Genomic DNA, 12,683 nt, shown 5'->3' on the forward strand with positions numbered 1-12,683 from the left:
AAAAGAGGGGTGCAAGTCTTAGCAAAGTTGGCACAGTGATAATCAAAGAAGGAGCTTACTCTCTCATTACCAATGAGATGTTTGCTTTAAAGCAGCCAAGATGTAAAATGTTTGAACAATGATATGTTTTTGGAGTATTTTTATTAACAGAAATATGAAAAGAGGGAGAACAATAATTAGTCAGAAAATGTTTTTTATTAATAGCTTTTAGTAGAAATATGAAGAGAGGGAGAAAAATAATGACTTTGAATTTTTTTGTTAATAGCTTTAAGTATAATATTTTTGTCAAAATATAAAGGGGTTTTTCTTGTTTCATATTTTTGCTTCAGAGGTTTGTGTTACATCATTTTATGCAATTTAGGGTTAATATAAATTTCTAAGTATAGGAAAATAACCTTGCTATATCTACTCCCCAAAACCTTAATATTACAATTTTATTTGTGGTATGTCAAGTTTTTTAGCATAAATTTATCACTAAATATATGCTCTAGAAAACTTTTTTTCCCCCACAATTTACCATTTTTGAGGGTAACAATAAATTAAATGCAGCAAAACTTAAAATAATTTGGAGGAAAAAGTGACAAATAAAAACAGAGTAATAGTACCACAGCTACCTCACCGTTAAAACATCAGGTTCTGAAAAATGCCTGATAGATGAATTTGTTGGATTGACTGTAGAAGGGTGACAAATAGGCTTCTTCTTTAGTTCTTTGTTTTGCATTCCTTCGATGTATATTTTATAATACTTAGAGTATTTAGCTTAAGTACTAGGAGTAAAAAATATTGTCTACATATTAATGCTTTCTAAGTTTTTAGCCATTGATATGAATACTCCATCATTCAGCTGGAATTCTGATATAAGGATGGCTTTTAGGAGAATATGGATAAGCCAGGTGAATTAATGTGCCCACATAATGCCCGAAATATCATTAGAACACATTACCTATTATGAACCCTTTTTTCTCACAAATAAAACAAAACTGTGATCGTTGTCATCATATGAAGCTTCATTTTGATTATTAAAGCTTTTTGCTTTACTTAAAAATGGATGCATTTAAATTATTTAAGTCCTTTTCTGTTTGTTTTGTCATGATATTACATTTATTGCTTCTCTGTGATAATGAAATGTTATTTTGTAATAAAAGGAGAGCAGATTTTTCTGAAAAGCATTAAAGGACTAAAATTGCTGACTCTGGAACTAACAAAGAATCTATCATATAGCTGGTCTGAGGTCCCACTAAGAATTAAAAACCAAGAGACATTGCTGAAAAAAAAGATAAATAATTATTTTCTTCCATACACAGAACCAATATTAGCATGACTATGCTTGGAAATAACTGCAACCCCCCCCCCCCCCCTCATTTACCATACATTTTCACAGAAATCTGAGCATCCCCAAAGAAGTCTTCCAAGAATAAAGCTATACAAAATTCAGTCTTAAGAATTTGTTTGGACATTTCTGTAGTTGTGTCCACATAATTGCTGGACTTTATCCTTCTCTTTCAAACACATGTGAATATTTTTCCCTGTTACCTGCCATATCTTTTTATTACTGCTTTGGAAAAAAAATAACCAAGCACCTACTGTCCTGTGGCATAATCATCAATGCTTTCTCATACTGCTTTTATTTGGAGGTAAGGAGTTACCTGTGGTTAAAGGGAACACCAATGCATTATGTAGTAGAAAGTGTTTGTTATTTAGTTTCTGCTTCACTAATGATTCACATTTTGTGGACTAAGCACCTATCAACCTCCAAACTATCTTACTGTACATATGCTATTGCATGATTTCTTTTTATTCCTTAAAAAACCCAATAAATATCTTTTGTTTCATCCCAGTTTATTTGTTTATTTGACTGCAAAGTAATGATTGACATGCAGATTCTCTTTTCCACGCCTCTCCTTTCATTGCTGAGTATGACATCTCTTGGGAATTATAAATAAAACCTGTGCCAAATCTGCTGCACAGGTGTCTGGAGTACAGCATGCTCAGGTGTCTCACAGTAAATCCCTGAGAATATGAAGTAAACACAAGCAGGATAAAAATACTCTTCCTGAAACAATTCTGTGTTTTGAGGGGCCTTCTGCATAAACCCCCCAAAGCCAGCAGCCAGTTATTAAAGACTGTGTAGCTCTCTCTCTCTTACCTTTTTTATCACTTTACCTGTACATCTGTCCATCTATTTCTCATCTATTTTTACATTTCATTATGCTGTGCTTGCTCTCCAGCTCTCTTCTTTTCCTTTCCTGAAGACACATTTCTATCTGGCACAGAAAATAAACTCAGATTGCGGGTAGTTATGTTAATCTAATTCAATCCTCTGTGGGCTAGGAGTGAAATTCTAATAGTGGAGCTGTTGAGGGCTTTTTTGTTAATGGCTTGGGGATTACATTGAGTTAAAGGCTCATTTCCTAATCAAACAGAGAGGGAGAGAGTGACTCCGAATATTTATGAGTCTCCCAGCGCGAGTTAAACATTGAACTCCAAAAGCAGGATTTCAGTGCTGCAAGAAAGAGTTAAAACCCCTCAGGGCTGCTGTGGAGAGGGAACCAAAAAAAAAAAAAAGGAAACCAGTTAAGCCATCAGCATTTTCAACTGCTGTATAACTTCAGTTTGAGAGAAAATAATCATCTCACGAACTAAAATGGAAACTGTAGCAAGATATTTAAAACAAAGTCAAGTGATGCTTCAAAAAGGCTCTTCTTCAGTGAAGCAGGATGCATGCAGTGCATGAAGCCGCCTAACAGAAACTCCAAATAAATACTCTTCTAAATGAGAAGGATTGGAGGGTGGGTTGCCTTTTTATTATTAATGCCTGGAAGACACAACTTAATTTTTTAATGCTTTTTGGTTTTGTTTCTACTTAACTCTTTGGTCACCTTTTCCTTAAAAACGAAAAAAATATAAAGTATGGATGTGTCAATATCTAAATCATTCTACTTCTGTTCTGTAGACTGGTACCTTTTGAGGCATTTTTCTGTCCCTTAATTTTGCTGGAGTCTTGCATCAAATAATCTAGTTGAAGAACTGTATTTGCTGTGACAGGAATGATTGACCAAATTAGTGCCTGATTGCTTTTGCAATGAGTTCATCATATATGCGTGGGCAGCTTGAGAAGACCTTTCTGTTGCTGAAAAAGAGCAGGCCTTCCTGCCTGCAGCAAGCCCAGGACCTCTGTGTTGTTGCTAAGGCTTGGTGTGTTGTGAACTAGCCAGCAGTAAGCTTTTTTTTCTCTGAGCTGGGACTTAGAAAATTTGTCTGCAGCAGGTGAACTGCACAAAATCAAGACTGTGCCACTCTTCTGAAAACAGATCCTGGAAAGGAATGGGGATAAAAACCTGTTGTTTTCTGACACATGGCCAAGTCATATATCTGTATTCCTCAGTTTCCCTGTTTGTAAAATGATATGTGGCTGCCATCAAAATAACTCCAAGATCTACAATCTTCTATAAATCCCAAGTGGCCGATTTGCCCATGGGAAAAACTGTGAATCACTGACATAGGTGCATAGTTGAAAAGAAGAGGGTATGTACTGGGAACAAGAGTTGACCCCCTTCATTTTATTTGTTGTTGTTGTTTGGTAGGGGTCTTGGTTTGTTTGATTGCAGTTTTTTAAATACATTTCATACTAGCCACCAATAAGGTTTTCTGATTTTGGCATAACAAGCAAATAGAAGACTAACTTACTTCTCGTGTAACATTCAGTGGTGTTGTCCTATATACTAGGTCTGAGTTTAGTCGTAGTGACCCTGGCTGAGATGAAGCTCCAGGTTTATTCAAAAGTGGTAAGCTCTGGCTAAAAAAGTAAGTCACTGTTTCATCTGCAGCCATGTGTATCAATGGTCATCCTGTATGCCCCAAACTTGGCATTTTTGCTGACATGTCTATCTGGATGTAGCACCTTGAGGTAAGATTTGGCACCTTGCCCTAGTTTAAAAATTATTTAAAACTGCGACCTGATGTGAATGCCTGAGGCCCCTTTCTCTTTTGTGCTCTGTGCCTGGACCTGCTGAGGAGCACCATCAGCTAGAGTGTACTTTATTATATGCATTTGAAATACATATTAATAGTGTTACCCTCTAATCACTGGAATCTACAGCAGATCACTTTGAAACACAAGCTTTCTGTGGCTGAGCTGAAAACTGTGTAACATTTTTTTTTCCTGCCTTCTCTTTCCCATCACGGTTTCCTATCTTTTTGCCTCAGTCTTTTCCTCTCCTGCACTATTCTGCTGTGGCCAGTTTATACTTAGATTTCCCCTGCTGACCTTTCAGGCAAAATACAATTCTTTCTCCTCTTCTTGTCCTTTCCAGTGCTATGCTGAATCTTATGAATGACTTGTTTACCCTGAAGGTGGCTGCATTTCAGTGAAGCTTTGCCTGGCATATATACAGTTTACAAAGAACTGGGAAGCTGAAAAGTGTTCGTCTACTTTCCCAAGAAAGCTACCATGTTCTTGCATGCTACAAGTACTTTCAAAAATATTGTAGTATAGGAATTCCAAGGAAGGAAATACTGCAGTTCTAAAACTTTAAAGCACATAGCTAAGTTGACATGTTGTCTTCAAAGTAACGACTGTTTTAAAGTCTCAGCACACTTGCAAATCTCTAGAAAAAGTGCTGCACCTTTAGGGGAAATTATTTTTTCTGGAGGGATAAATCTTGCAACTAAGTCTTGCTGTTTGGATCCTGGAGAGCATATGCCCAGCATATACGAGAAGGAAGCATAAGTGGCTATTTTTATTCATTAAGGAGTTGCTGCCCTTTCCTTTCCCTCAACCATGTGAGATGCGAATGATCCTGCTCACAAGAGTTTCACGCTGTGCTCAGAATGGATTCTCTTTTTCTTCATAATTGTGTTTGCTGGATCAGCAAACTCCACAAGTTCTTCCCCCAGTCTTCTGTGATCACCTCTTTGTGTAGGCCTGAGCAAATGACTGGTAGCTGTGTACTAAAATAGGCATTTAATCAACATCCCCCTAAAGCTCACAGGACCTAGAGGGCAACTTTCTGGGTGAGAAGAGAGTATGTCTGCCACCAGGCTTACCTTTCTTTTTGTTTGCTTTTTTATTCATCCTTAGACCCTTTTTTCCCCCCACAGGCTTCCTGGACATTTTAAAATTGCAGTTATTTATCACTGGCAGATTTTTCTGCTTCTTCCTTTTAAATAAGAAATTCTTTTCTGTTGCATCATGTCCCCATGGCCTGCTACAGGGGGTTTCAACCTTTCCCTGTTGATGATGTGAACTCAAGTAGATTGGTGAAGAGCTCATGTGAATAGGATTTTCTCAGTCATACTTTTTTTGATCTACTATCTGTAGCACTGAAAGTGTGGCAACACTCAAGTTATAAATATTGGTGAATGCTATCTTTGCATGGGAGAGGGAGACAAGGATTTTCTGAGTACACCACTGGCTAGGAAGAGATTACTTGCATCAGCATCCTCTCTCAGAATCCTCGCTCAGAAAGACATTTGAGGAGCCTATCTCAAGTCCCACTGCTTTTTAGGTGGAAATTGCTGTGTACAGCTTTAAGCATGTTCATGCCAGTCTTTAGACCAAGCTGTTTGTATCACTGTTGTTCTCCACTTCTAGCTCTGGCAGGCTCCCTGTTCAGTTCAAGGTGAGCCTCTTCACTGATGAGATGTGTTTTGCCCATCTCTTAAGTGGGTCCCTACTTCTCCATTCTCAATTGTCTATGGAGAATTGCCTGATCCCAGGAAAACTCTTTGTGTTACTGCAGGCTTTGAGTACAGTCCTGTTTTGCCTCCTGTAATCTCTATTCCCTTTTTCACATTGCAGATAATCACACGATTATTCCATTCTTCCTGAGCTTTCATCCCATCCTTCTTACTCTCTTTTTGTGACAGAGGATTGAACCTCACTTTTGTGTGTCTCTAAATAGGCTCTACTCTTGTGACTCTCTGTAATGACTGTCCATGCCATCTACTGCCTCTGCAGCCCTTTGTGAGTGTCGGCTGGTGCTCTGGGACTGTCTTATACTCCCTGCACAGAGAAGTAGTTGGAGATAGATACAGTTTCTTTGGGCCCTCTGTCCTGTACAAAGAAATCAGATGTGAAGATGTCTCCATGTGCTCCAAACATATATAATGTTACTACTGTGCTGAGGTGATGGGCTATACCTCTTGGTAATACCCTGTTGACCTGGATACAGCAGTTCTAGCTCTGTAATCTCTCCTGGCACATGGGTTTGGGAAATGTGTGTTTAAGGAGGACAGAACTAATGGGGCTGCTGCTATGTTTGTGAAGAGTTAAATGAAGGGGGATGAGAGTCACAGCTTCTCCTGGGGAATAAGGACTAGCCAGAAGAATTGATTGTCTTGGCTTATTGATCCTTCAGGAAACAGCACTGAAGTGATAATGCTGTTCCTGCCACTTTGAGCCACTTTGTACCAGCAACAACCTCTGTTTACCTAGGATAGTGCAAAGGAGAAGCTTCACTGTTGCTAACTCATTCCAGAAAAAAAGCCATGCTGGACATGTTGAGTTTGCCACTTGTCTGTCTGCTCCCAGGGAGAGGTGATTGAGCAGAGGTAGCTCAGAATATGTTTGTATTTTATAGTGCTTAATGGAGATTGACTGCAAATGTTAGCTTGTGAATTGCCATACTGAGACTTTGCTGGCAGCATCTTGGTCAGAAGCACTGGGTGGACTAGATAGTCTTTAAGGTCCCTTCCATCCCAAACTTTTCTGTGATTCTACAAAGTCTCAGACTGTCATGACACAGGATATCTATCTCTCCCATCCTTTTCCTTCCCTTCACTTTTCTGGTCAATTGACAGTTGCCACTCAGCTTGTCTTGCTTGTAAGTTGAACCAGAGAGGTCCAAGTGCTTTTATCCTGTGACCCCAATGCCAACTCCTAGCCAGAAGCCAGCTCACTTGTGTGGGCTGACGGGAGGTGGATGATGAGACATCCGACTTCCTTTGCACCGAAGCACCAAACTTGCCCTGAGAAATCAGGTAATTCTTTCTGGCCTCAGGGTGGCAGAAGAAGAAGCACCCACCTGCTGCAGGGGCTGCTGGAGGAGCAGTGCTTTTTGTCACTCAGCTACACCACCCCTGTGCATGCATGAAATTTGTACATGGAGCACAGCACTGCAGAATGTTAGCTCTGAGCACCTGTTGGACACTTCTGCAACCACGGGCCTGTGAGAAGTGGAGGCCTCGATGGTGTCTGGGCTCTCAGTTGTCCGTGTAGCACAGTGGGCTGGGGAAGCCCTTACACTGTTGCCTTGAGGCCTCAGTTGCAAGCAGCTGATGAACTGGGCTTGGTTCACACTGTTTGCTGGACCACTGCTGATAACTACAAGTTTTGGACTTTAACCTGTAGAAATAAATGAGCAGACTGCTCATGATGCTCCCTTATCTCTTTTTGTATTTGCATACTACTTCAACATGCTTTGCACCATTTCTCTTTTTGGATGTGTTGTTTGCAGGAATCTCAGGCAGGTCTCTGCAGCTTCCCATAGCAAGGTCAGAAGACCAAGAAATCTTGGGACCATTTGGAGTGTGTTGCAAAATCTTGCACAAAGCTAGAAGGGCCGAAAAAGCTATTGTGAATTGCTGCTATGTTGAGTCAGGCCAGCTTATATATAGAGATATGCAAATAAAATACAGAGCCATTTAATTACCCTACATATCATTTCTATACTTCATCCCCTTTGATGTTGCCAACAACTTTATTGCAGCACTTGATGTTTGACTTTACATCTCGACCATGTGAAACAAGATGATGAGAAAAATTGCAGGTTTTTTTTTTTTAAAGAAGAAAAGTGTCTATACCACAAGGTTTCAGGGAACAACTAAAAAGCAATGCCAGCTATATTCTTAAAAAGAAAAAAAAAAGATGGTATTAATAACCACTAATGCATAATAGAATATATAATTATGTTTATTTTGGGACTTGATCAGTAGCTGAACATTCGAGGCTCACAATAATGAATTTAATATAGTATGCAACATCATGTGTTATGTAACGTAAAACTATTATCTACTACTTAATAAATCTCATGCTGTGACTGTTCTACTTCTTAACTAGCTCTCAGACTATAGCGACGAGTTCTACTGGCAGCTTTGGATGTTGCTTCTGTTTTGCTCCTGTTGTTTGTATCATGTCACATTCCCTACAGCTGGGGTGCTGAATTTAGCCATGAGACAGCTTCTGTCTGAAAGAGCTTTCAGTTTGGTTCAAAACAAGAGACTAGTAGGGGTAGAGTCAGTCGTGAGGTCTGTGGCTAGAGGAAAGATGAGGGCAACTGAGATAGGAATTTGTGGCAATGTATTGCTGAAAGTGTGGCTTCTTGGGAGTACAGGTGGCTTTGCTTGATAAGGACTTAACAAAAAGATACCAAAAAGAGAATAGGCCTATGTTTTCCTGTATAACACTTGTCTAATTCTTTGCTTGTCAAAATTAGCACCTTTGCTTTTTTAGCTAAGAAGAGAGCTCTGCTACATGTTCTCAGTATACATACATGTGTCTTTTTCTTACTTTTTCAATGAGGTAGTCATCGTTTTTTTCCAAAAATAAGTGCTTTAAATAAAAAAAAAAAAAAAACTGTATTAAATTAAAATTAGTCTTGGGTTCTTTTCTGTGTCATTTAGTGACAAAGTTATGGATGGATTAAAAAAGATATCCCCATAAAGGCATTTATGGGACATGTGGACTCATTAGTGGCGAGTACATGTTATGGTCTAGATGGAATTGTCTAAGCCACAGGCTGCCAACATACTGATTTATGAGGTCTGCAAAGGTCCAACAAGATTAAAAGTGGGGGAAAACTTTCTTACAGTCTTTCCCTGAGCACATGTTAGTGTTTGATATCAGAGGTAGAATATGGGGCTAAGTGACATCATAACTTGACTTGATGTAGCTCTGCTAATAACTTTTCTTGCAACTGGATTCAGTGTTGTCACTTTTTGCAGTTACTTGTTTACATGATACTATGTTACAGACATGTAGAATCTATATTTTGGGATATCAAATCTTGCTTACCCTGAATGTTTTTCTTCTGCTATAGGTATGTTTCTAAAGCTGCTAAAGTCCCTAGGATAGAAAAGCTATGCCAATTTGAAAATAGCAGTGAAGAGAAGATTGCAGCCATGGAGCAAGACTGAGCTAAGCAGAAACAATTCTTCCTGAATTTACCCTCTTTCTGTATGGTACTGTGTTCCTTCCCACTGACTGCATGGTTCTTGAGGTAACATTTTCAGGGCAGAAGTTAGGCCCAAAGGGAAAGAGGCAGTGGGTTAGAAGACCTTTCAGGTATTTATGTTTAAGACCACATTATGCAGCAGCTGGGAGTTTGTTTTGATGTATCACGTCCTTTTCTCTGTACGGCTGAGATCTGCTGACGGGTTTTGGCTTGGTGGCGTGTTGAGGCAGAGGACATTTGGATTGCTGTATCATCAACTGGCAAAGGTTTCTTGAAGCAAATGGTCACTACATTAGAGCAGCCAACAGGGCCTTTGTCTTGGAGGTACTTGTTCCTTGCAACCTTGTCAATGGCTTCTGGCTTTGACTTCCCCATCTGTGAGTGAGAGAGAGAGTGATGTGCCCCCCATACCTTCTTTCTGCAGTGCAGCACATGGGAAGACCTTCCCAGGTTTTACCTGACAGAGGAGGAAACTGGACAAGAAGAAGATACTTTGCTTTTAAGATGAGAGTAGTGTGTGAGAAAGAGTAAGGATCACCAACATCTTCCACTCAGTGGTTATATGGTGGAGCATGCTTCTTGTACAACACTTATCCTCTGAGCCCAGAGTACTGAAGATGTGTCCTCTCATCTGCTGAAAACTGTGGCTTGGTGTTTTGGAATTTTTAATTTTTTTTTCCCCCCCAGGATTTCTTGGGCCTTTACCAATGCTGCCATCTGTAAATTTGTAATTGTAAACCTGTGTAAACTTGGAAGCTCATGTAGTCTTATGTAGTTTTGCTGCTGTATGTCTTCAGTAAAACCTGAAATGCCTTGGGGCTTCTGAGCACATTTACTTTCATGGGCCAGAATTCACCTCTGTGGTGAGAGGACAGCTGTGCATTGCTTTTTGGGAGCTAGAAGAGGCCAGGGAAGAGGCAGCAGTGCTTCCTAGCCTGCTTCACATGTAGATTTTAATCTTTTGCATTTCTCAGTACTTTGCTCTGGTGGTTATTGATGTGCATGGGAATCAACCCAAAATCTTTTATGCTGAAGTCTTGATAAACCCTCAGACCTGGAAAACTTGTGACAGGCCTGAAGTTTTAGGGAACCATGCTAGGTTTAGTTCTCCAAACCAGCCAGAAATATTCCAAATTTCCTTTTTTTTTTTTTTGTTTTGAGCCCATCAATAACGTGAGGCAATTATGTGACTGTGAAGAATGATTTGATATTGTACAAACATCTTTTTGTATCGTTTTCTATTTAAAAGCAGAGCTAAGCAGGAATTCATGCTGCTGGTTTCCCATTTGTCTGGGAATTGCTGCATCTTCAGTAGAGGCACATTTCTGTGGAGAGGACTTGAGCTGCTAATTTGACTGTAGGAGTTTATTTCTGGAATGCAGCAGTGTTTCACCAACGGAGCAGCTGTCCTGGAAACACTTACCACATGGGGTCATTTTCCTCTCTGTGTGTAATCAACAAAGCCACCCCGGTTAATCTGAATCCTTTTAAGTCTCCTAAACTAGACCATAGGGAGTGCATAGAGATCTACAGGACTCTGACCTCCTTCACTTCCTTTTCCTATCATTAGGGAAGAAAAAATAGTCCCATACTTAAATGTCCCTTAAAGGGGAAGCCTATAACCTCTTCTGAACATGGAAAACTGTTTCTTAACAGTAACATACCACAGATTTGGTGGGGAGGCATTGGTCCTCTGTTTTCTATGTATGTTTTGTTATAGTAGCTACAAATCTCCTAAGTTTACCAAATATTCCAGGTTGTGAGATCACAACAGTCAGAGGTGGAAAAGCTTCTTGGGTTATTCCATTCTTTTTGTTCTCTTTGATTTGCTTTGCTTGCATAGTTTTCTTCCACACCTGTTCACTTTCTGGGGTGACAGTTGTGGAGGTAAATTCCTTCTACTACAAGAGAAATTTTCATAGTTATACAGTTTCAATGATTTCCTAATTTTTTTCTTCTCCCTAGTTCTCTCTCATGTTGCCCAGTTCCTTCCTCACTGTTTACACTCTCCAATACTTTTTTTGATTTAAGCCCTATCTCTAAATGCTCCTTGCCTTCCAGTAGACTCTATGGGGTCGTTTTTTGCCCCCTGCTACAACCTTGCACCAGTCTCTTGAACTGCTGTATAATCTTTATTGTGGTTCTATTAAGAATGTTTTATTCTTTGAGTTTAGTGACTCCTCTCTCTGTTTTAAACCTGTCTTCAAGGCCAGTCAAGGGTAGCAGTTCTTTGTGTGTAGGAGAGCATTCTCTCTCCAGCCCAGACAACCTTTTCAAGAGATTGCCACCTGGCAAGTCCTGCACCTGTGGTCTGGGCCAGCCTTGCTGCAGCCCTCATGGGTGCATCCTGGAGCTCCATAAGGGAATTCTGTATCTGCCAGAATTCAGGGATTGCTTCTTCAATCAGGTACTTGAAACTGAGACCACAAATTACTTTGATGGTTGCTGTCTTCTCTTTGCCCAAGCTGTGCTAGTGTATCTTTTCAGATGATTAAGTATTACTTGGGCTTCCTAAAAATTAACAATATCATCAAGGACTTTTGTTCCTACAATGTGTTGTTTCAGAAAGTGATTTCAAAAGATACCTCACTGAATTCAGCCAGAGTATTTAATGGTTTCATTTCAGAGTAAAGAAAACTCTAAAAAATATTTAATAAACGTAAGAACTATTTTTATAAGTTCTTTGCCTTTTCTGATGAGATGAACATAATTTGTCATCCTTATAGAAGGACAGAATCCAGAAAGACAAAAAGGCTGGTGTGATCCCTTTAGAGAAAAGGCAATATAGCTTTTCTTTGCTGAGAGCCAAGGGGCATTAAGTTGTAGTAGGAAAGCAAGGCTGATATTTGAGAGATGTTGCAAAGGGAACAGGTGATCAGTTTTTGAGCACAGCCTGCAATGATGCAAATCAGAGGGAGCTGCAGAACAACGGTATGTGCCTTTGAGAAGCCTTCAGTGGGCAATAAAGTACTAAATGAACATGTAATGGAGAAGAACAGAACAGTGCTTACCCCAATACTATGAAAGATGATGAATGAAATGATGGATTTGTTTTATCTGTTAAAAATAAGGCCATGTTTAGTTAGCCAGAATATGGGAGAAACTGGAAGAACAGTTTTTCCTCTCTTGTGTATAAGCATGTGTTACAGCAGAGTTCGCAGCTTGTCTTCAGTGCACGCACACTGAAAATGGGTACTGTGTAGTGTAGGCAAACCTCAATAGCAAGGCAAACATGTTGGGCTTGACTGATTGACAAGCAGCTCTCTTTACCCTTTTGTAGCCATGATGTGATGAATTTATATTATTTGTTTTCATTGGCTTGCTCTATGAAACTTGAACTAAATTTCAGGACAGTAAAAGAGATTTAAAAAAAAATAAATCTCATTTTCCTCACCTCTAACCAATCCAAAGATTATTGAATTCAACACATGGACAAATTTAAGTGACCACTTTTCAAGATTTGTGCACTGCACTGCACAGCATTTGCCATTAGCCTTTACATATTCTTTG

The 12,683-nt window shown here is 39.5% G+C and overlaps 1 protein-coding gene across 1 annotated transcript in view; it reads left to right on the forward strand.

The window, feature by feature from the left end:
• The window catches only part of ESRRB (estrogen related receptor beta), a 134,764-nt gene that overhangs the window by 9,382 nt on the left and 112,699 nt on the right, over positions 1-12,683 (forward strand). The window lies entirely within an intron of this gene.

Source organism: Cyanistes caeruleus, chromosome 6, assembly GCF_971803275.1.
Source record: "Cyanistes caeruleus chromosome 6, bCyaCae1.hap1.1, whole genome shotgun sequence".
Classification (NCBI taxonomy): domain Eukaryota; kingdom Metazoa; phylum Chordata; class Aves; order Passeriformes; family Paridae; genus Cyanistes; species Cyanistes caeruleus.